This window comes from Amblyomma maculatum, chromosome 10 (assembly GCF_055883805.1).
Source record: "Amblyomma maculatum isolate TAMU_Amacu chromosome 10, ASM5588380v1, whole genome shotgun sequence".
In the NCBI taxonomy this organism is placed as follows: domain Eukaryota; kingdom Metazoa; phylum Arthropoda; class Arachnida; order Ixodida; family Ixodidae; genus Amblyomma; species Amblyomma maculatum.
Genome location: NC_139353.1, coordinates 31875655 through 31899490, shown reverse-complemented (window position 1 = coordinate 31899490; position 23836 = coordinate 31875655).

Below are 23836 nucleotides of genomic sequence, written 5' to 3'. Positions count from 1 at the left end.
ATTGTCTCTATACAGCGGTCCTTACCGCGTGCTTCATCACGTGACCGACGTAACACACGGCATTACTCCCCTTCAATCTTTAACATCATGCGGCCGTTCTGCGACTGACGTCGTTCATGTGGTTCACCTCAAACCGTACCGTCCCTCTACTAGATGTACCTCGTTTTTCCCGGGGATCGCGTCACGGGTGAAGAGCAATAAGGACGAAGTGCATGTTCTCGTCGTGCTGACAGTCCCTCGCAAGTAATATATAATCCATCGCCCACTTTCATATTTTTTTCTGTAAATATATATTTTCTGTGTTGCATCTCGCGCTGCATTACCAGTTCAGCCTGTGACGTAAGCGGACGAAAGCAAATAACTTTATTTTCCCACGCTGCTCGCGTCACCTGATTTTCGCACCAGTCTGCGAAGAGCAGTGTACATTCAGAAAGAGAAAAATTTAGCTCCGCACTTTCAAAGAATCACACGCTTTTGGCCGAACAAAAGCCCCGAAGGGTAGAAGAGATACAATGTTGCACACATAACGGTGTCCTGACACGAGCACCCTTTCGCAAGCACACGCCTCAGGCAAGCGTAAAACCCGCCCCTCCCATTCACCTCTGGCAGCCAGCCTCTGGCGGTCGTGACGGAGTGGCGGTGAGGTGCGCGGCATTATTTTTGCGCTGCATTACCGACCAGTCGCCGCCTAGCGAGTGTCGAGCACGAACAATGACGTCGCGAATGCCTCTTCTTCTTGTTGTTCATTTTCTTTCACATACCTGCCGCACCAGTCGTCGTCGTCTTAGCCCCAGGCGTCGGCAACAATGAACGGTAAGGCACGTGGTGGAGACGTGATAATAATTGAACCGATTAAAGTTGCCCCCCTCACCACTGAAGACAGGCAGGTGCCTCGCGTTCTGAAAGCGTGCCCGATCACAGGCCTCGGGTTGTCGACGCACCCCCCTCTCTCTCTTGTGATGCGCGTGGGAAGAATGCGCGGAGCTCTATGGAACGGGTGACGACTGATCGTCCCGTTGCTCGGAGCGAGCAGGACGTATGCCCGCTTGCCTACCGGAGCGGAAGTGCGTCACATTTTGTGCCAGGACTTTGAAATAAATATTATTAAAAAACAGCCCTTTGCAACTACAGCCAGCGACCCTTTGAGTGTTGAATTATGGCAAATATGATAAATTTGTGAGCTGAAGTGATGCTTAGTTAGTGCTCCAGGGTATGAAAAGGTAAAAGCATCGAACGTTTTATGTTTATAATTGCAATCCATGATTTTGTTTTTTGACTAGGCAAGAAAAGGCTCTAAAAGCAGATCACGAGACCTCCTTGTGCATATTATGCATTTTTCTTTTTTGTCAGAAACCGAACTTTGTACTCCCTGAAATCGCGTCTTTTTTATTCGGTTCTATAGATTTTGTCTAACTTACGGTACAGCGTATGAGAGCCTGAAAAGGCTGCGGTCATAAATGGAGAAGAAGCTTCACTGCTTACTAATGTTGTCTACGCATGAATTGCGTTACAATCTTATGTTTCCCTATCATTTACTGATAACACTCTTTCTTTCTCTCTCTCTCTCTGTCAGCAGTATTTCTATTTCTGGCAATGATAGGATTTTATTCATCTGTTCAGACTCGACAAAAAAGCACTTTTTTCAGTTTCCAATTATTATAGCATGGCACTGCATCATACAACCAACCATAATAGTACATACAATTTTCCCGGAGTCAGACTGCAATGGAACCTTGATACATTTATACGAGAGAATATATATAAGCAAGTGTTATACTTTGGCACTACATCATACAACCAAACATAGTATTGAGTACGACTGTGTCAGAGTCCCAGACTACACTGGAACCCTTGATCAGGTCTTTCAAAGTCCAAATAACATTCATACGAGAGCAACGAGAGCAGATATGAACAAAATTCCTGGGTATATGAGGTAGAAATGAGGAAAAGAAAAGAGTGCATTATTGAAGACACTTGAAAATTAATGTAACAAGCTACGAATATAACAGGCTGCCGGTGAAATTGCCAAAAACTTAAACAAAAGATAGCTGATATATATATCAAAGCTCTCAGGATGCACAGCAATAAATGCAATAAAAAAAAATCACCATGGTGTTATGCACGGCTGATGAGCTGTTGATCACAATCGTTGTGCCGCGAAACACCGAACAGCAGTAACACCGAACGACCATGCCGTAATAAATCGCAAAGACAGGGCCTGAGTAACGCACTGCCTTCCTTTTGGTCTGGCTCTCTCTTGAGCCATTGGCGGGTCATGTTTTTCGGCGTGATGCTCTATGGGCGACTAACACTACCAAAGTGAAACACGCCAAGCATTAAACTGTTGGTAATGATAAGATAAACTTTTTTTTTTCTGGCAGACTCGAATTTGAGCTAGAAAAATGATCATTGGAAAAATTCCGTCCTTGTATAAGATGCAGGCAAGGAATTGCTGATAGGTGCTCAGCTATTTCTTTCAAAGAGCTCGTTTACCTAAAACTGACCCCATTTCAGGAGGTCTGGTGCCGTGATTTCGCCATCTATTTGCACATGCACAATACATTTATTGAAACTGGAAGGCTTCTGCTCAGTACAGTTAGTTTTCCTGTGAATTCTTTTTTTTGCTCATTATACTGTTTTAAGTGAACTTCAAAACAAAATGAAAAACCATGTAATACACCAGGAGTAGCAGTGAAAGAAAACAACCTCGCTTGAAACGCCTAGAACGATAGCCACAATGATTCTTGCCCTGTGCACCAAGTGTGAGCGACTTAGGGCATCCTCGCGTTGGCTCGAATTGGGCGGTTGTTTGACTGTGCTGGTGCTTCAACATCGCTGTTTTCTTCCCTCTCGGTCAGCCTCTTGAAAAGCTATTTCGGCTCAGAAAAGTCTCCTAATGCAACCTAAGAAGTGACACGCACGCAGGGACGGCGATATATGATTTAAGAGCTGTTTACAGCCTTCTGGCAAGCTGTCTCCTCTGCTACACTCCGCCTCACCTCCTTTCGCGGCTGTACACAGTCGCCTTTTGCAACGACTTTCTTCTTGCTACCTTGATTAATAAGCATCACAAAATGTAACCTAAAGGTAAGACACACCCTCGGAGCATGTTAATGCATTCTTAATTTTAAACGGAAAGTTAGAGTAAAAACAATCCGATGAAGTAGATCCGAACTAGAGTATTCAGCGTTCAAACAGGAAGCGCGAACCTATTGAGCCACAGAAACACCGAGATTGAGTGCTTTCGATAGGGCTAATATTCGTTTATTTTTTTTATTTTTTTTTCAGGCTATGCCACTGCAGTGAAAAGGCTCGCGGTGGCATCCTTCGCCAGTTACAAACGACAATACTCGCACACAGCCAATCAGAGGCCTTCTTTCCTCGTCATTTGAGTGTTTTCTCTCCCACACTGCCACATTCGTGTCTAGCTGGTAGACGTACACGGCTCAGAAAAAACATGCATGCCGCTTGATCAAGAAAACAGTAACAACGACTTCCGTGGCATTAATTACAAAGAATTAGTAAAAACGTTGGCCTACTGCACAAAATACGAGTAATACCATGCTTCAACAAATTTACGCAAAGCGTGGTTTAGCGTGGAAGTTATTGCTTTCATTGCTTATAAAGTTTATTTCTAAATTTTTGTTCGTTCCCTTTGGAAGCCTCAAAGGCTTCCAGAATGAGTAAGCAAGCATTGGAAGAAAAGTAAGCAAAAGCTCAGTAGCATAAGTAAGTACCACTGATCGCATTTTGAGAGCCATCCCTTCCTTTCAATAAAGGCTTCATTCATTCATTCATTCATTCCCTCAGCTAAACACAATTATTCGCTCGCTAGAAGCCTACACCATTTTAGAAATTCCTCCGGATACTTGGTGCTGACCCGTTCACAGGAACCCGCAAACTTCCTGCCCGGCGGAGCTCAGTCTGGGCTTCGGTCGAAGTGGTCCGCACCGGTCATGACCCCTGTCGGCAGCCGAGGGGAAAAGGTCCGCACGTGATGCCGACGCTGTGACCGCTCCAATCTGCTCGATGGATGGACTTCTCGCTCTCTCTCTCTCTCTGAGCTCTTTCCCATGCAAGCAGCGGTGGCTTCTGCGTCCTAGTGACGCAACCGACGGTCCAGTATGCGCTAGCAGCGGCACAGTTGGAGTTGCTTCACCGCCGATTAGCCCAGAGCTATCTCAAATGGGCGGGTCATTAGTGGGGAGCCCGGGTTCTTGCGAAGAATGACCAGAAAGGTGGGGCCGGCTGCAGATCGCTGAGCAAATCAACCTGCTTCTTCGCTTCGACCTGTCGTAGAGCGTTCAAGATGAATGGAAGGGCATCTCTCCGTTCCTTTTCCCACACAGAACTCGCTTTATCCCCGTCTTCTACATCGCAGAGAGTGAGAGAGAGAAAGAGAAAAGAGGAGGAAACGACAAGTAGTAGAGACAAAGCGAGATGAGTTCGCAGATTGTTCTTTGATTGACGAATGTGGCCGATTGCACATTCCGTTGAGAACGGTCTGTCCGCGGCAGCTTCCATGGACGGTTTGTTGGGCGCCCGAGTGGGTATCCACTTGAGAAACCATTTGGAACCGTTGTCTTTAGTTTTTCCATTGTTCTCTCCTTCCCGGTGCGCGCGCTGAAGCTGCGGCCGGTCGGTCGCTCTTTATCTTGAAGTCAGTTATTCAGAATTTGGTTTCTTCTCTATCTGTTTTCTGCGCATCGCCTCGTGTTACCTACGCTATTGGGGTTTCGGGTGTTCAAAACTGCAAGTATAACTTTTACTGGTGATCTGATGAAGTGGCTGAAGAGCTCTTTAACCTTACCATTTAAGCAGCCCCTCACAGGTCAGTTTTCCTAAAGGCTAACGCCGCTTAATTCCTCTACAGAAACCCTTCCTAGCGGCATTATTTTCTCTTTGTAAAGCTGCATAGAAGCAGAACATCTCATTTATCCTACCGCCTAGAATGCCATTACAAGGGAAAGAGGTCGTGAATTCCTTGATTTCATAAATGACGCACTTGAAAAGATCTGTAGCAGAGAACGAATATATATGCAAATCAGAGAAGGTGTGGCGGGCAGGGAGGAAGTGGGGTTAGGTTTCTGATTTATAAAACGTTTTCATCAAAACATATGAGCTTAATACTTTTTTTATTTTCGATTTTCAATATGCTGCTTAAAAAGCCTAGCTCAAAGGATGAAGTCATCATAAGCCCTATTCCTTGAATTTAAAGACGAATGCGTCTGCTCATGTTTATATCGACACCTATTCAAAATCCTTCGTTATTTTGAAGTCCGAACTATAAAACATGAGATGACCACAAATCAACGAAGGACGAATTCATGCCACAATAGCAATTCGATAGCTGGCAGCATAGATTAAAGAGGAGGAAAATGAATCATTAATTATGGTGGCTGCCAGAAAGAGAATGCACCTGCATGACGTCTCGCGACAAATGTTCCACGAAGATGATCCAATTTCGAAAGTTTGTTCCTCTTCAGCGCTAGCTTAATTGAAGAGCTTTCCTCGTTGGAATCATAGAGACATCAGCGCAGGCAGACAGCGAGGAAGAAGGTTACGTTTCTTTCAGGTAGTGAGGTTCGAGGCGGTTTATCCCCTTGCCGAGCCACAGCAGCACAACGGCCAGGTAGAACAAGGCCGTAAGCTTGCGTTCAGTCAACGTCTAGTTATGTCGAGTAAGTCTACGTGTGTCCGACTTATTAAGCGAACAACGACTGCAAAGAACAGTGCGTGCCCTTTACGACCCAGCACATCACGGCTGCCTGAGCCCGCATCGTTCACGGAACTTCGTTGAGACTAACTGCTCTAACTAGCTACGAGAAGATAATTGCCTACATAGCTGTCATTGAGGCCACCCCGTCGCGCCACAAGGAGTGGCGGTGGGTATATTGTTTAGTGGAGAGTTTTTCCGGGTATCCTTACTGCTGTGACAAAGTCATATTGTGGATCTGCCAATGGGCTGCTCTGCAAGAATGGCAATAGGCGCCGCTTTATCTCTCCAACCTCGTTGAACTGTGGTGTACACTTTTCTTTTTTCTTTTTACTCTTTTCTCTTCACTCCTTTTTAAAAAGGAGATTGCCAAACCTTTCCACCAATCTAGGGTTGTCGACCGAACCATTTTTGCGATCAGGTTCTCTCCCTTTTTTTTTCTGCCTCTTTTTCTTTAGACGAGACAGGAGTACTAAATTTATATAACGTGTCAATGAGATTACACAACAGTAGGTAAGGATACATTTGCAAATATCTTAAAATGCAAATTAGAGTGAGTCCAGAAGCATGCCACGAGATTTTTTGCTGGAAATTAATTTCCGCGTTAGGGGTTCAGAAATTCGAGAAGCGCTGTGGTGGAAGCTGTTACCCCAGCGAAGAAAAGCATTGAGATTAAAGTTGTTGAATATCATCAACAACAATAAAGTCATAATTTATAAATCCGCCTACTTAATGGAGCCTCACTATATTTCAAAGAGAAGGGACCATGGCATGAGAGTTACTAGTTGCAACCGCCGGAGTAATATTCGTAAATACTCATTTTCCCCCAATGCCATAAATGAATAGAATACATTGCAGAAGGAAGTGTTTGCAGTTTTGAATTTCCATGCTGCCTTAGAAAATGTCTTATGCGTTTGAGACTAACTTTACTCGTAGTTGAGCGGTCAGGCCTGGAGGGCCGTAATCGCCAATGGTTTCTCAGAGTTTTCTGATCTACCCACGTAATGACGTTTTACAAATAAAGTTTATTCTCTCTCTCTCTCTTTCTGTACAGGTCAAGGATGCTCATATACATTTCTTTGTATGTGCGAGTAGTGCTATTAACGCTTTTCGGTTGTTTTTTTCTTGTTTACAATGCTCTATTTTGTTGAATTATTTCGCTATTTCGATGTAATTAGCCTGGCTACAATAATGCCTCTCAGATCGCTGCAGGTGCCTTAAATAAAGAAAGAAACACGGATAATGAAGCAAGATCCTTTGTATCGTGGGGCTCAGTTCAGTTCAGTTCAGTCGTTCAGTCGTGTCCGACTCTTCGTGACCCTATGGACCATGTCACGCCACGCTTTCCGGTCTCTCACCATCTTCCTAACATCACATAACTTCATCTGCAATGCCTCGAGAATGCCATCTAACCATCGCGTTCGCTGCCTACCCCTTCTCCGGCGACCCTCAACCTTTCCCAACATCAAATGTTTCTCCAGCGACTCCTCTCTTCTCATCAGATGACCAAAGTAGCTGAGCTTTAACTTTAGAATTTGACCCTCCAATGAGCAGTCAGGGTTTATGGTCGACCATATCGACTGATGCACTACGTTTATTGCCATTTTGCGATGGGGTCATTAGAAGGGCCCCGTCCGGTCACGCCAGCAGCCAGATACTTTCTCTTCCGCTCTGGCTTATATACCAAGATATTTTGTTGGGCGAGTTGGCAAATATCCGTTATTAAAATAAACAGCGCGAAGAAAACACAGGAAAAGATAAAAGGAAGCCACAGTACAAGTGCCAACTCACAACTATGCCTAAGCCTTTTTACTCCAAGGCGCAGATAAAAACAAATATTACGAAAACAAAACAATCACGTGAAACAAACCCTGGGTTCACCTGCTGCACAAAACGTCCCTCAAAAAAGACATCTCTTTGCTTGAAAGAGAAAGAGAAGTCTTGCTGACACACTTATTTTCCTTTGAAATAACATATGATTCAATTATCTCTCTCGTCATCTTTTCTTTGTGGCGATACAAAATTCTAGCCTGGTCAAACAGAGGAGTACACTTCTTCTTCTCTTCCTCATTGTTTCACATGAATGGCAATGTGTAACCAGAAATGTTGAGTCCTTGCCACTTTTCAAGTTGTTCCGGTGTTCCAGTATAATCTGTTGTTAATACAGCGTCCTGTTTGTCCTATTTGTTTTTATCTGAGCCTTGGAGTAAAGGCTTAGGCATAATTGTCAGTCAGCGCTTCTACTGTGGCTTCTTTTTATCTTGTCCTGTATCTTCGCACTGTTTAATTTAATACTGGCCTGTATAAGTTTTTTTTTCGGGTATGCGTAAGCATCAGTGCTTCATAAATTGAGCAGGAACAGGTATATTAAGTTGGTTTGTGGGGCTTTTGCATTTCAAATTGACTCTGACTTCCTTCTGATGAACGGTAATGGATCACAGCCTTCGTCAGCTGACCCATGAGGCTTTGCCCTTTGTCTCTGCTATGTGGGTCGGTCAACATACAGGTTTGTGGAATGTGGACCGGAAGTTGGCCACATAGCGTACGCCCTTTTGACGTGACCACTGAGGTTGCTGAGGGATGCAAATACGGACTGCATAACGGTAAAGCAATGACTGTTGTTTCACAGTACAGAAGTGTTTTTCTTATGTATATTTTTAGTACAGAGAGATTCATCATTACATCAGTGGACTTCACGTTAGAAGGAACTTTTCAGATACCGGATATCTTGGCATCAAGGTTTTCGCGCCATATGGGTTCGTCTTTCGTGCCTATAGTCCAGCTCTAATCATATTTGTGGAGGAGTGCATTTCGTTAACAGCTCGAAGACGGTTTTTCCAGTAACTTTAATGACAAGAACTTGATCACCACGCTCGCTTACAGCTCCAGTGATCTGAGCCTAGGAAAAACGTGCTGGCATGAACGCCAGCTAAAAGCTGCCAGTGCAACTCATTGTGCATTATTGATGTCTTTCAGAGACCATCCCTCTTTACCACAAGGTTCGTAGTGGCCCGCGGGACAGGAAGTTCACTTTCCTATTGGCTAGAGATTCTGCTGAGACAAATTGAATGCGATCATTTTCAATAAACACCAAATCACAGAAACACAGCGATGTTTTAAGCCATCGAGAGGGGTGAGGCAGGCTGTCATGCCACAGTGTGTTATACCATTGAACAAGCTGTTTACGTTTGCGGGCAAACGAATGTAACGAGAAAGTTGCCGTTTTTTTTTAATTATTGTTGACGCGTAGTGTAGTCCATTACCCTGGCCCTAGTAAGAGGCGGAACATATAAACTTGAGCCTGGTTGCAAGTAAGAAGTAAAGGTTAAAAAAGTAAAAATAATCAATACAATTATTAATACAGCAATGCTCTTAATCAAATTTGAACAAACGTAAACCAACCAAAACAGTCGCTCTATATGATCGGCTAAATGATCAGCCTCAAAGAAATTGGTAGCTAACCAGTTTCACTTCTACTGTACGGGGACAAAATAACTGTCTTTGAATGCTTCAATCCGTGCATGTATGTATACGCGTAAGAAAGCACTTGGGGTTGTATTGAGAAGTTTACAAAGAATTTCACCTCAACTGACTGAGGTATGGGCGTTACGTCTTGAGGTACAATGCCTGAGAGTGGCGAGCTACACTTGGACTTTCGGGAAGCCCTATGCGACATGTCAGCCTCAGTTTGACCACCTCTGCTCTAAACTTTGGCTGCTATCACAGGGGAAACGTGTTCAGGCTCGTCTCCAACGACTGAATTTCAATTGAGAGAAATGTAAAAAAAGGCCACATTTCAGGGATTTCCGTGCATGATGACTCCTGGTGTATACGCAAGTAGAGCGAAATTTCAACGATCGCAGGAGAGCAATGTGTGGTTATTTTCCTTGTGCTAGTGGTAGTTGTTTCCACCGTGCCTAACTTTTCAGCGCTTATTTTCCCACGCCAAATAGTCCTTATCAAGCTCAGTCAAACACCAGGTGGCCAAGAATAATCCAAAAACTTCAACTATGCCCTTCTTTGCAGCGCGCAGTGTCGATCTGGCAAGGGAAAATCCATCAATAAGTTCTAGCTAGTTTCTTTCTAATTCCCGAAAATAATAAAGATATAGTCAAAATTTTACTGGGATGTAAGCGTCGAGGTTACCCTGAATGAGAGCCACCAAATTGAGTAGGCCTGTCAGTTGTTGCGAGACTAGCCAGACTCGCTATATTGGAAAATGGTTTAGAAAATAGGGGTATTTAACGGTAACTGACAGAATAAAAGCGAGCGATCGACTTGCACAAGGCACAGAACGGTTGGAGTAAGAGAACGACAGAGTCCGTAGAGGACAATACAATGCCCTGAAAATGATGCTCCCGTCATCCTTCTGACGCTTCACCCACATATATTTAGCCACACCGCAGAAACCTTGTGAAAGTTAGCCAACCCCGCTTCCTACTTGACAGCTACCAGCATAGCAAATGTATTGTTTACGGGCATTCATGGTGGTTTACCGCATGTTTTATAACCTCTTGGCACGCACTTCCGAGTGAACCGAAGAAGGCTTGCCCCCGCTGGCCGCATCTCAGCCGCCTCTCTCACTTCTATTTGCTTCTAGCGTCCTCCGGTTGACCTAGAGACATTCACGACTCCGTTGCAAAGGCGCCGATACAATGTCTCGGCGGAGAGGGCCCGCCTCTTCCTGCCTTTTATTCCGGGCGATTGTGGGTCGTGATGGCCCGCGGCTACCAGGAGTCTTCAGCAGCAGCATCGTGTATGTTTGTTCCCCTATACCGACCGACCGCCGTGGTCGGTCCGTTACGCACACGCGCACACACGAAAATGCACCACGGACAGTGCCTTACATGGGCTCGCACGCGTCCGCCGGCTCCTGCTGACGTTCTGTTGCCGCTGTACCAAAGAAGCGGGTGTACATGTCCGTTCGTCAACCGACGATCGGAGCGCTGAATGGCGCCGGGAACGGCTCAAGCATGCATACTTAAGTAGAGCCTGGCCGAAACGTCCAAGCCGACGATCGGCTCCGGCTGAAAACAATGGCCTGGAGGGCTAAAGGTTGTGAGGTATGAGGCAGTCTTTGGAGCTTTTTTTATTGTTTACCTCGTTCAGAGTCTGGGTCGCTAGCGTCCATGGGCCGCCAGCAAGTGCCAGCCCTTGGGGACGATCATGCGACACAGGAAGTATTCGTTCGATGGGCGTCGAAGATAGCCACTTCCGGCCGCTTGTAGTCGCCGCATAGTGTCGTTCTCCCTTTCTTTATTTTCTTCTTCTCTCGCATACGTTTTTTGTTTCTGCCGTCATAAGACGGCGTGTAAGATGCGACGTACAAATGATGGCGGCGCGAGGCACGTGGGCTCGGCTCAACGTTCTCCCAAATGCCAACCAAGTGGTGCCCTCGTCGTGAGCTGGCTAAGCTATCTGGCAGCCGCCCACCATGGAGCATTAGGTCTTGCTTTTGGTCGCGCAAACGTACTCGGTTGTAGCGTCTGTCCAAATCTTCCATGTTTTCATTGTCTCTATGGTAGACTGAGTCTAGTTAGTGTAGTATAGTGTACTAACGATGTCTCTGTGGCTATACTAGCAAAGCGAAGGCTTTGCTTTCATGCCTCTTTGCCAAGTCCGCGCTTGGTCAGACTACGATCTATTGTGGTGTCGTCTTCCTGGTGTTGATCGTTTAGAGCTTCATTCTCGTGACAACCAGGTAAAGGAAAGTTCCTCAACTTGGCCGAGCGCACGTTTTTGCTGCCATATATAGAAACTGCATTCAAAACATTGCAGCTGGGTATTGAGACTGTTGAGATGTTCAGCAGTAATAAATACCAAAATGTTCGCTTTTACGTGCTCATATGCAGCTCCTCGTCAGTCGCAACAAGTAAGCTACCCTCCCCCCCCCCCCCCCCCCCCCTCTTCCCTTATTCATCAAGCAAGGCCCCGAGTCCCGCAAGGCCATCTTTTACAGCTGTTCTCCTAGAGTGTTTCCCGCTCTGCTTACAATATGATTCGCGATCGGTAAACTAGTTCCCCTCTCTTTGTATAACTATTGTAACTGGTTCAGCCACCCTTATATTTATTATTACCATTTTCATCGCAAGCTATGTCAAGCCTTGCATCGTGTATTTTCTTTTCAGACCCGTAAGTACTGGACAGACAAACGCACTTAAGCCGCAATAGTGATATGCATATATCGTGCCTTTACCAACAAAGTAGAAAAATAAATTAATTTCTTTTGCCGTTCCGTTGGCATATTGTAGCCCTATTGACGAATACGAAACAAAAGCACCTAAAATTTGTTCTCAAGTTGCTTGACAGCGGCAGTTGTGGGTGGTGGTGGTGATTTGTGGGTGCCTCTCATTCGGCTTAAATAAGTGCACGCCGCAGGGGTTCGCCCTTCATTGCTGCAACATCGCGATAACGCGCGGCAGTAACCTTCCAGTTGTGTGGTGTTAGATGTGTGTTAATTAAATATAAGTTAATCACATGAATTATGTTAGCAGCTTACCGGTATCGCTCAAGAGGAAAGTATACAACAGTTGCATCTTGCCTGTACTCACCTATGGAGCTGAAACGTGGAGGCTAACCAAGAGAGTTCTACTTAAGTTGAGGACAACCCAAATGGCTATGGAACGAAAAATGGTAGGGGTAACATTAAGAGATAGAAAGCGTGCAGAGTGGGTCAGAGAAATAACTCAAGTTACCGACATTCTAGTAGAAATTAAGAAGAAGAAATGGACATGGGCAGGACATGTAGTGCGAAGAGAGGATAACCGATGGTCGCTGAGGGTAACAAACTGGATTCCAAGGGAAGGAAAGCGTAGCAGGGGGCGGCAGAAAGTTAGGTGGGCGGATGAGATTAAGAAGTTCGCAGGGGTCAAGTGGATGCAGCTAGCACAGAACTGGGTTAAGTGGAGAAATATGGGAGAGACCTTCGCCCTGCAGTGGGTATAATCAGGCTGATGATGATGATGATGATGATGATGATGATGATGATGATGATGATGAATCACATGAAATAACGTATATATGCACGCTTAGGATACTTTCACATTACAGTGCAATAAACGATTAAAAAAAAAGGAGTGACTGAAAACTCAATGCTCGGATCTGACAGCCAGCTGTCGGGTTCGAACACTGAACTTATTTACCCAATGAATGGATGCATGCCATAGGTAGCTTAATATGGTTATCGCACGGATCCCGCTCTGCCCGTTAGGTCACGTTCCACGTGACGGGCGCGTTAGCACAGGACGTTCCACGTGCGCCGCTACGGATGAGTGTGGCACTGACGAGCACTCTCACGGTTAGGTTACACGCAACGTAGATACCTAATAAAAAAATGGAAAATTGAACAGATGTTGCAGCATCAGACGCGAAATTCGGAGGTCGCGGGTTCGGATCCCAACGGCGACTTGTTGCTTTTTTTTTCTTCTGATTTACAATCAATAATTTCCATGATTACATTATTACTTCACATTGATCAACACCAACAAAATTATCCTGTGCTTTCACTGGTGTCAGTGACTGTCGGTTGTCTTTTTATGTCGCTCCTGAAGGTAGGGCTACAGAAAAGTATTTACCTTTTATGTCGCGTCGTCTTTTTTGCGATAAATCAGCATGCTTCTCTCATTTCCGACATAACCTCGGGATTAATGCAGGGACAGGAGATCATGAATGTGTCTTTAACGAAGGGAATAGACTCTGAGCATAAACTAAATTTAGCTGTATTGAAGGACTTTTGAGAGATTCATTAATATACGTAGCATAAAGTTTGCTTACCTTTTCTTCATGTACGGTCGGTTTTGTCATGAATAAATTAATGCAGGAGAAAATGATTCTTGGTAGACACTTCGGAGCGAGGATCAGTTAAGGACTATTTGAGCTGTACCTTTTTCCTTTTCAGTTAAGTCATATTAGCACAGAAAATTTTGGCCTTTTGACGGGTTAATTAGGCAGAATTTAAGGTAATGTTGAATCTTGAAAGACACCACGTGAACTGAATAAATGTTCAACGAAAGCTAATGCAAGCTTGTTTTAGGGCGTATGCGAAGAATGATTGGAGTCTCTAAAAATCACACCAGTTCTGTCTCATCTGAACCGTTACTGCGACGTTCCAGTAATGGCCACAATAATTCATGGCTGAAAGGCTTTGTTCCGACTCGCTGTCAACGCAAGATCTGTCACTAGCGCGTCGTCTCCTCTAAGCACAATAGTTCGACGTCGATGACGCACCATTATTACGTCGTTTCGTTACTCCTAAATGCTCTAAACTGTCCTGTTCAAAAGCAAGATGGTATAATTACACACCTTGGCAACCTTTGTCGCGTTGTACAAAACTACCCTCCAAACCCTCTTCTGAATAATAAACTAGTTAAGAAGCTCTAACTCGTCGCGAACATCCTCCTTGACTACACAACCTGTCAAGCCGCCTCAAGTGGCTGGATTCTTCATCTCTTAATTGCCTCATTGTGCATTGCGTTAACAGCGCTAACGAACTACAGGGCCAGTGGTTTAGGGTGCCTAGCATGAGAGAAAGACCGCCTCGATGGAGAATCCACACACAAAGCCACACCCCCCTCCCTTCCTTCCCTCTGATGCAACGTATGCTGCCTCCTCTAGCAAATCCTTTGTGCACTGCACATTTGCCGCGGGTAGCCTGGTAACTAAGCGTCCGTTCCATGACGTAACAGAGCCGAGCGGCAGGCCGGTCGCAGAGGTCAAGACCCCAGGGCGTGCGCAGGGCAGGGAAAGCAGGCTGGGCGGGACGTTCAGGACGCGTGATTGCTGCCTTATGATGATCGGTCGTGAGCGCTCTCTTGTACGCTTCGATTCGTGCGAAACAGGGCATTCATTGTTTTGCCGCTCTTCACTTCTTTTTTTTTTTTTTGCGCCACTGCTAGATCTCTACCTGTATGCTGTATACCTGGTGTTCTTGCGCACATATGCCCGAACTATACTATACGTTTTAGCTTGGCGTACGGGATGGATTCGCCGTTGTTTGCCTGGTAACCAGCGGGTTAGCTGGCAAGAACGTCTCCGCGGCCTTCGAGTCGACAACGGTTTTTCCGGTTGCGGCATTTGATTTTCTCCCACGCTCGATGTCATGGAAGGGTGAAGTGTCGGCTTACGGCTGCGGGATGTGATTGCGGGTTGGCACCGAAGGACTTGAAACGCGGTCACCAACTTCGGTTAGTAGTGGCCTCATTTCGACTAAAGTGGGAACCACACAGAAGCTTAACTCTGGTGATTTGATTGGTCCAGCATCCGGAAGCAATTGGAAACTGTCAAGCCACACACGGCGTTGAGACGAGGCTGGTTATCTCTACTTAGGACACGAACATAATATAAAAATGTAAGTTGCAGTGTGCCATCCATATTTGGTATTGTCACGTGGTGGTGAACGGTTTGCGGCAATATTGCGGCTCATAGATGGCGCCACATTTCATCAACGTCCGCAAAGTCGCCACAAAGAATATTAGAATTTTGAAGCGTATTTTCGAAGCACTTATGACCGAAAACCTTGCATTTCAGAAAAAACAGAAAACATGAAACTTCGCATCATTTATCGAAGTTACTACAACCCATACCCATGGGCGAAGGGATATCATCATCATCATCATCATCATCATCATCAGCCTGACTATACCCACTGCAGGGCGAAGGCCTCTCCCATATTTCTCTACTTAACCCGGTTCTGTGCTAGCTGCATCCACTTCACCCCTGCGAACTTCTTGACCTCATCCGCCCACCTAACTTTCTGCCGCCCCCTGCTACGCTTTCCTTCCCTTGGAATCCTGCTTGTTACCCTAAGCGACCATCGGTTATCCTCTCTTCGCACTACATGTCCTGCCCATGCCCATTTCTTCTCCATTTCCACTAGAATGTCGGTAACCTGAGTTATTTCTCTGACCCACTCTGCACGCTTCCTATCTCTTAATGTTACCCATACCATGGTATTTATCGAATAGATAAATACCAGCCAAATAAGACGGAAACACAAGAGAGGAAAGCACAGAACACGGGGTTCGGCCCGGGCCTTGTGCAGTTCTCTCTTGGGTACGCGGCTTTTTTTTTTCACTATTGATTCGTTCTGCGAATACTTTAATGAATGACCCACCTTTCAGCTTTGCATCAATGCCTAGTTCCATGAGAAACCATTACCCACTCCATACTCTGCATGGCACACTCAGCGAACTGAGGTCATCGTCGATGAGGTCCACGCAAGCCTATACTCCCTATATATGCCCTTTGCGCTCTCCCTCGCTCCCCCATTCATAATGTTTTACACCCAACTACCTAAGTATCATCTGAAAGACTAATTTAGTGGGCTTGAATGTAACCGTTGTGAGCGACCTATAGGTGCGACAAATAGCCTGATTATGGAATCAACGTTTCTCACCGCCTCATCTATAGGTAAAATTCACATTATTGCTAAGGTATAGTATGCATTTATTAACGTTTGGTTAGATGTAACTTAGATATACTAAGGAGATAGAGGTGTGCAATAAGCCCTTTTTCAAAACCAAACCTAATGCGAACAGCGTAGTTCTTTTACAAAATCGAATGGAAATAGTGTGTTTTCGCTACCGGATTGAAAATGAATTAAATATCCGTACTAATATTTGCTACTTTTGAAAATGTTCGCACAAGACTAGAAATAGTGCAAAATATCGAAGCGCGACCTGCGGCGCTCGATTTCAAGAGTTCCGGAGTTACGGTGTGAAAGCTATAGCTGTAAGAAAGCTGCAGTAATCGCCAAGCGCCGAAACAAGAATCTAGTGTGCTAACAGTATCAGCGTCAAGTCGCAGACGGAAAAGAAAAATAACATTTTTCAATTGATGCGAAAAGAGAATAACACAGAAGCGCATCATCCGGTCTACAGTTACATGTGAGGAAGAAGAGGAGCAGGAGGGGAAAAATTTATTTCATCAATGGCTTCCGAGATCTCGAATCAAAGCAAAGTTTTGTGTGCTTGCTTGAGCCCTGCCACTTTGCCCGGCCTTTGCGACTATGCATGTACATTAAAATTGCCGTAAACACAGAATACTGCCTAGTGGCATTGAAACGTTTATCTTACTCATACTCATACTCATCGATTTATGAAACGTGGTACGCGGAGTCGGTGTGGGCCCTGTTTTTGAAGCACTCGTGAAAGAAACTACGGCGAGCGTTATTCGAAACTGGTGTCAGTTATTCAAGAATAATTTTGAAAATGTGGCAGTTATTAGATTTGTTGCAAATAAGTTCAAACTTGATTTGTTACAATAATCGAAGAGAATATTTTATTATTTAATTCGCTAGTCGATTTTGTTTTTACTATTTGTAAACTACAATAAAAAACAGTTCATAACCCTTATGAGAACATCCAAGCCTAACCCCCACCTCCCCTCCCCTCTTCTCAAGAGGATCCCAAGTTCCGAGGGCGTAAATTCCCACTGCTCAATATCTTCAGTAATTCGATACGCTAATTTCACGTGCATAACCATGTCCGTAAAATCGATGAGGAAAATTGATTTCGGTGGGGTGACAGTCCGAAAATAAGCTGCAAACTTGAAAGCGGATGGTGCGTGTTTGCTCGTTCTTACATTTGCTCCTACTCATTTGCTTGCAAGCTTAGAGACTATTCCTGGTGTGTATAAATTTAGAAGAGCTCTTCTTGCTCGACGCGCCCGTAAATAAAATAAAGTTCCTTCAGATGCCAAGAGTTCCCAGTGCACATCTCTGGTGCTGATAATGTCGCTACATACGCTTACTCTTCCACTACTTTCGCGCGCAGAATTATTCGAGGACGTTATCTGATCTCTGCAGTCCCCCGACAGAGCTTAGATGAATGTCGATTACTGTCGAGCTGATAAGTACGCCTACTCGGATCTCTTCGGTCGCGTGTTCGGATTTTTTATTACAGGAATAAACCCAAGACATGCACAATAACCCGTAACATCGTTCCCGGACGGCCATCGTGTGATTTGACACCAGTATGCATTTGCACGCGTTCCGTACACATAGCACTCGAGATAAAAAGCGAATCCTGACAGGTTCACGGTGGGTCAACCCCTCTCTCTCTCTCTCTCTCTCATCACTGCCAAGATTCGCGAGGGTCACTCGAAGACTGGATCTTTGGGTCAGTGTCTCCGCCGCACCGCGACGGCTTGGGGTCAACACGGCCCGAGCGAACGAGTTTGACGTCTTAATTTTAGAATCTCGCCGTAGAGCCTAAAGCCCTACGTTCAGGGTTGTACCCGCGCACACCCGATTGCGTGCGTGACGTCTGTCAAACACGTCGCGTGTGGACAACCGGTTATTTGTTGCCGAGACACGTAGCCCCAGCTGTTTTTTTCTTTCCCTCTGGCCCCCCATGTATGCAGATGAGCTATATCTCGTCCTGCTTCGCCCATCTCGGCGAATCGCAGACTTGCTGACTTGACTCGCGACGTGCGATTTAGTGCCCTTGTAAGACGATTTGCTCGCGTCTAACAGCGCTCGAAACGCCCTGTGTCGTTGATTCGCGCTTTGATTAGCTAGATGCATAGTGCGTCGAGAAGCCGGATGAGGAAACTCTTAAATCGCCTGGGAAGGACTGCGAACCTTTTTTTTTTTTTTTTCGTGTCAGCACTGATTTATACACTTTTTTATTTGGTTTTTCTTTCTCTTTGTTGGTTTTTACCTTCGCGCATCCGAAATTCTTTTGGCACTCTTTTCGATACTGATCTTTCATTACAACTTGTTCAGACCACGGTCACAAGTAATAGCGCTGGCGGAGGCGATCATCTTTTTTTTTTTTTTTTTAAATTCGACGCGCCATGCCATACGTGGTGAAAAACTGGCTGTCGTCTAGGATATCTATTTGTGAGGAAATCTAAGAACTTCGACGAAAAGAAATTGGTTTTTTGCTCGCTTCCTGTCAGAAGGTTTGTCACTCCGACTCTATGCTATCCTTCCGCAATTTATTGCCAGCCAACGCCCACGGGTTGCCAGTACTTACACTGATGAATTCCACGGGTTTACCCGCTGTCCTAGATACCGGCACGGAATGTTCGCTGTAGATAAGCTGAAGGTAGGTTACTGAGGAAGACGTAACCATGGTATAATCTACGGCGTCTCAGGAAATGGCTCCTGCTAGCGTTGTAAGAGCTTGAAGAAGTTATGCCAAATGGGTAGTGGGTAAGCGATTAGAATCCCACCATCTGTGCACAAATTACGCAATGCGTGAGCTTTGCTGACCGCGTGATGGACAGCGCCATATGCGCCGAGGTTCATATGTCTGGATTAACTCATTCGCATTCCCCTTTATATTAATTGCCTTCGGTTGCCAACGTGAATCGCAGCTCTTCGAGCGCATCTTGATATCGCATTTGTTATACGACCGGGATCTGTTGGGAAATATAACCCTATTCGCCCCCATATTTCTGCACTTGGTGCAGTCTCTTTGAGAAGCGGAGACATCACGACTGAAAGCCAGTGAGCTGGTCTTCCACTTTTTCAGGTTTTTATACATTACCAATATCGGGTGAACTTACTTTCCCAAGTGACAGTGCCCATTTATTTCATACATGGAAGCTGCCAAAAAAGCAACAGCTCTATACCTGCAATCTTCCATTTCCTACAGGAATGCCCTGCACCCACCGGGGTACCATCCACGCATCATTCACCCCACTCTCCCTTCTTGAGAGGCAGTTCTGTTCTACTCAGGCATGCAAGTTGCGCGAAGTAGCGTTCTCCAACAAAACTCTGCACTAATTACCAATTATCGATCTACTATTGATGAAATGAAAGTCTTTCATCTTTCTCGGAGCAAAGTTCAAACTCGTATAGCAAGCTACGTTCAGAAATATCGAAACTAAAGGTCAATCGGTTACATTTTCATTTTGCAGGGCAAGAAGACATTCTCTGGTACATGGGTTTAGGACGCTCCGCTTGACAGACTCCAGATGGCAACACAATTTATAGCGCTTTTTCCTCGTGTTTGATGAACACGGTGAGCTAATATGGTTTATCGGGTTGTACTCGTCTCAGCTATTTCAAGATTGATGCTGTGAGCTGGCGTCTTCGGTCAAAAGACCGAGTTGCTTTAACGAAAAAGAGCGAAACAGCGCTAGGAAAACGGTACAAGCGAGGAGACAAGCACTTGTCCTGCCCAGCAACCAAATGATTTATTACTACAACTGAGGCAGCATATAAGGAAACAAGATGAGTAAAACACCAAGAAAAAAGGTAAACCACACAGTCAGACTTATTTATTTATTTATTTATTTATTTATTTATTTATTTATTTATTTATTTATTTATTTATTTATTTATTTATTTATTTATTTATTTATTTATTTATTTATTTATTTATTCATTTATTTATAGATACCGCTAATCCCATTAGGGATTGTTGCAGGTGGGCATATGTAAGCACAAGAGAACCGTATATAGAGTATGTTAGGAACACACAATGACATGATCATATGTGCAAAGCAGTTCGATAACATATAATGCATAAAGTACAAAAGTGGTCAGAAATATTATACAAATGAAAACAAAATATGAAGAAGCTGCTTCTAATAGCATGCACAGGTGAGAATCAAACAGGTATTACAACATTACCCTGATAAAAAAACATGAACATACTGTTGTTGTTATTATATATATGCGCCTAAGTTACAAAGGTTAGGAATAATAGAATTTAACGGGCGACATAATGGCATAACGTGAGCACAAAAGAACTTTTTGCTAATATCGATGATATTTCTACTGCGAATGGAAGCTTAGTAAACGAAGATCAATTAGTAACACAGGCTATCAGAGAGTGCTAACGAGTACACGTTCGATGTTGCTTGTTCGTCCTGCTTACTTTTTTATTATTTTTTATTTACTTTTTTTTTTTGGGGGGGGGGGGGCTGTTTTTTTTTTTTTGTGTGATCTTCAGTTCCTCGTTCCTTGGCGTTGGGTATGAGCATAACAAACTAAACCGCTTTGCGTTCTGGGGCTTCATTCAGCGGCAGTGAATGCATATTACAGTGAAGAGTTCCAGCGTGGACGACATAGGGCGCAGTCCAGTCTTCCGCCCTTTTTTGTCAGGGTCATGTCATGACAAGAGCTCTTGTGGCACGAATCCTGAACCTCTCTCAACTACACCCCTGCTAGAACAGTGATCAAATACAAGTTAAAAATGGGGAAGATGTACATACCATACAATTCTCATGCCTCGAACTGGTAAAATCAATGTGCTACTTATATAAACGCCTCTTGTGACCCATAAACCCTAGTGTTTGCCAACCAAGCCATTCAAAACCTGAATATTTTCCGCATTCGGAGCGGAATAATAGCCAGAATGTTTTCGAAGAAATGATTAAGCTGAATTTCTAGCGCTCCTTTACAGTTGTTCATCTTAATGAATTGCCCTCAAGTGTCATCTTCTCTTTCATCTGAACGTTAACCCAGCCACCCCGTACAGCTTGCTGTTATACATTACATTTGTATTCATCCTCACAGAGAGAGTTTTGAAGAAGCTCGCATTGCTTGGTCACTCTGAAGGCTATATTCTATTCCTCGCTGGAGTCTCAGGGTGCCGATGGTATTAAGACGAAGGTTTTAGTTGCCACCACAACAGAATACGACGCCGTTTCCCACCAGAAGTGGTCCAGAAACTTTCGTGTTGATCAAGCAGGACTTCTCCGTCATCACCCCGGACAACAATCCGCAATATGCGTAAAATTCTTCAAGGACAGCGGGGCGGCCACGCGTGGAATAAAGGAGACTAAAATATAGCCATCAATTTGAATCAAAAGCCGCCATATGTCTGCAATATGGGAAATTAAGAAATTGATTTCGCTTTAAAAAAAATTCTCGCTTATAGGCGGGACGCGAACCCACGGTGATTGTGCTGAAGGTAAACACGCTGCGAACTGAGCCACTGAGCGCACGCTTGCACGTCTTTGAAACTAACAGGTTTATATACGTGTCACGCGGTCAATGAACCTTGCAGAGAACTCACACAAAGCAAAAAAGGAAAATTTAAAATAAATGGATACGAAAAATGGATGTTGATTAACAATAAAAAAAAAAACAGAAAGACACTTCAAAATAAACGTAACAAACAAAGCTCAGGACGAGATATTAATGATGTCATCTTCTGCAGAGCACATAAGCAATCTTCAGTTCTCCCTTCGTAACTTTTGTACTTGCATTCCCCCGGAAAACGAAATACGTAAACAAGCAGCTTTCACTTGTCTATCGTTCCCAACGCCTAACGTCTAACATACGCGTTGTTTTCTTTTTTTTTTTTATTCTTTTTTTGCAGAAATTACAATAGTAAAGGACAGTTGGCTGAGTGTTTCTTTTCCTTTTTTTTTTTTTTTTTTTGAGAGGGGGAAGGGGTGGGGGGACGAATGACCAATTACACCGCGTCGCTCTCACTTAAATGTTGCATTTCAGGTGGAAGCGGTGGTAGAAAGGTAGAAGGATTTTCGACGAAGTCTTTAATGAGCTCCTGAACGAATACAATGCGGGATCAAATTTCTGTTAAGTTAGGCGCTGATATGGTTAGAACATGAGAGGTTGTATTGTTTTCATTGGTTGGTTGGGTGCGTGCATCGCTCAACAATAAACAAAAATAAATAATGGCTATCGCTATGCTTCACATGCCTCCAACCTGGACAAGTGTATGAATGGCAAGCGAAGCGAAATTTTACTGAGAATTTAATCGGTGAAATTGGACGCCAAATTTCCTTAAAGAACATTGTACTATTAAGTTTAGGAATGATGAGGTGGGCATGTAGCCGACCATAAATGAAAACTATATGAGAAGAAATCTCCTTTTTAATGTTGAAATTTATAATTCGAAACGAACATGAGTTGAAAACAAAACACATAAATCGTTGCTATACAGCTTGATTGCGAATCATCTAAAAAACTCTGCTCTCCCGTCTAACATAACCTACAGGGACCTATTCTTCTTCTTCCGTCGATGTTGGGCGATGGTGCGTGAAACTATGGCACACAGCAAAATATGTCTTCCAGACTCGTGTTATTGGCTATTCTGTGCAAACAGCGTTCTTAAGAACACCTCGAACTGTAGCACTGAGTGCGGTACAATGGGCTCGAACCTAGCCACCGTAGCCGCCCCATTCTCGTGGAAGTAACTACAAGGCGAAAGAGTGGGTAGGGCGAAAAGAACGGACACGGCGCTCTTTGTTTCGTCCTGTACATTCTTGTGTCTTTTATCTTTTAGTCGTGTACCAACTAGCGCAACAGTCGATTAATCTGATAGAAGTGAGGTGCAAGTAACCCATGTATCTCTGAGCCTTCGATGCGTGTTAAAAAGCCCCGGTGATCGATACTAATCCCACCTCTTCGCTATACACGGCATTACTCAGACGCTGTAATTTTGCTCCACGCATGAAGGCGCGATAACTTTCGCGTGATAAGAGTCCGAAAACGCTCGCTATTGTTACCAACCTCTAACCCAGCTGTCAGTTACCGGTAACAGAACTTTGCGTAACCAATTGAAACACTGCTCGCGCTCATACAACAAGTCCTTTAAAGACACTGGGTGCCCATAGTCTCTGTCCTCTTCCGGCAGTTGACGTCACACCCCTTCAAGCGTGCAGAGCATAGGCACGAGGCGTGAAGCGAAGGAAAAAAAAAAAGGCACAGTAGAACAAATATGGCAGTTATGAAAAAATATCTTGACAGCTCGTGTCTGGTGGCCGGCAAAAGTCAAAAGAGCGGCCAGAGATGAGCAGCCACGGCTCTCTCTTGACGGGTGGAGCGCTGGCATGGTGTTGGGGTGGAGCTGTGTTACGCTGCTGGCTTCAGTCGCCCAAAAAAGCAGCGCTTTCTGCAATCGCGCCGAATAGCCAGGAAGTGTGGTCAAAAAAGAACGGAAAACGCATGATCTGCCGGCTGGAGAGCAGGAGAGGAAGGGTGACCGCGGCGGACAGGGTCGAGAGGTGGAGCAGCGTCGGTAGCCATGGCAACGAGCGGCGTACACAAAACGGTCCTCTGAGCATGTGGGTGCCACGGTGGTGGTGCCGCTGGTGGCTTTGGCGGTGGCTTTGGTGCCGGAATGATGTCGTCGGCATTTTTTACCGCAGCGCCCTCGCATGGCTGGCTCGTTTCCATTAGATCGCGCCGTCTAA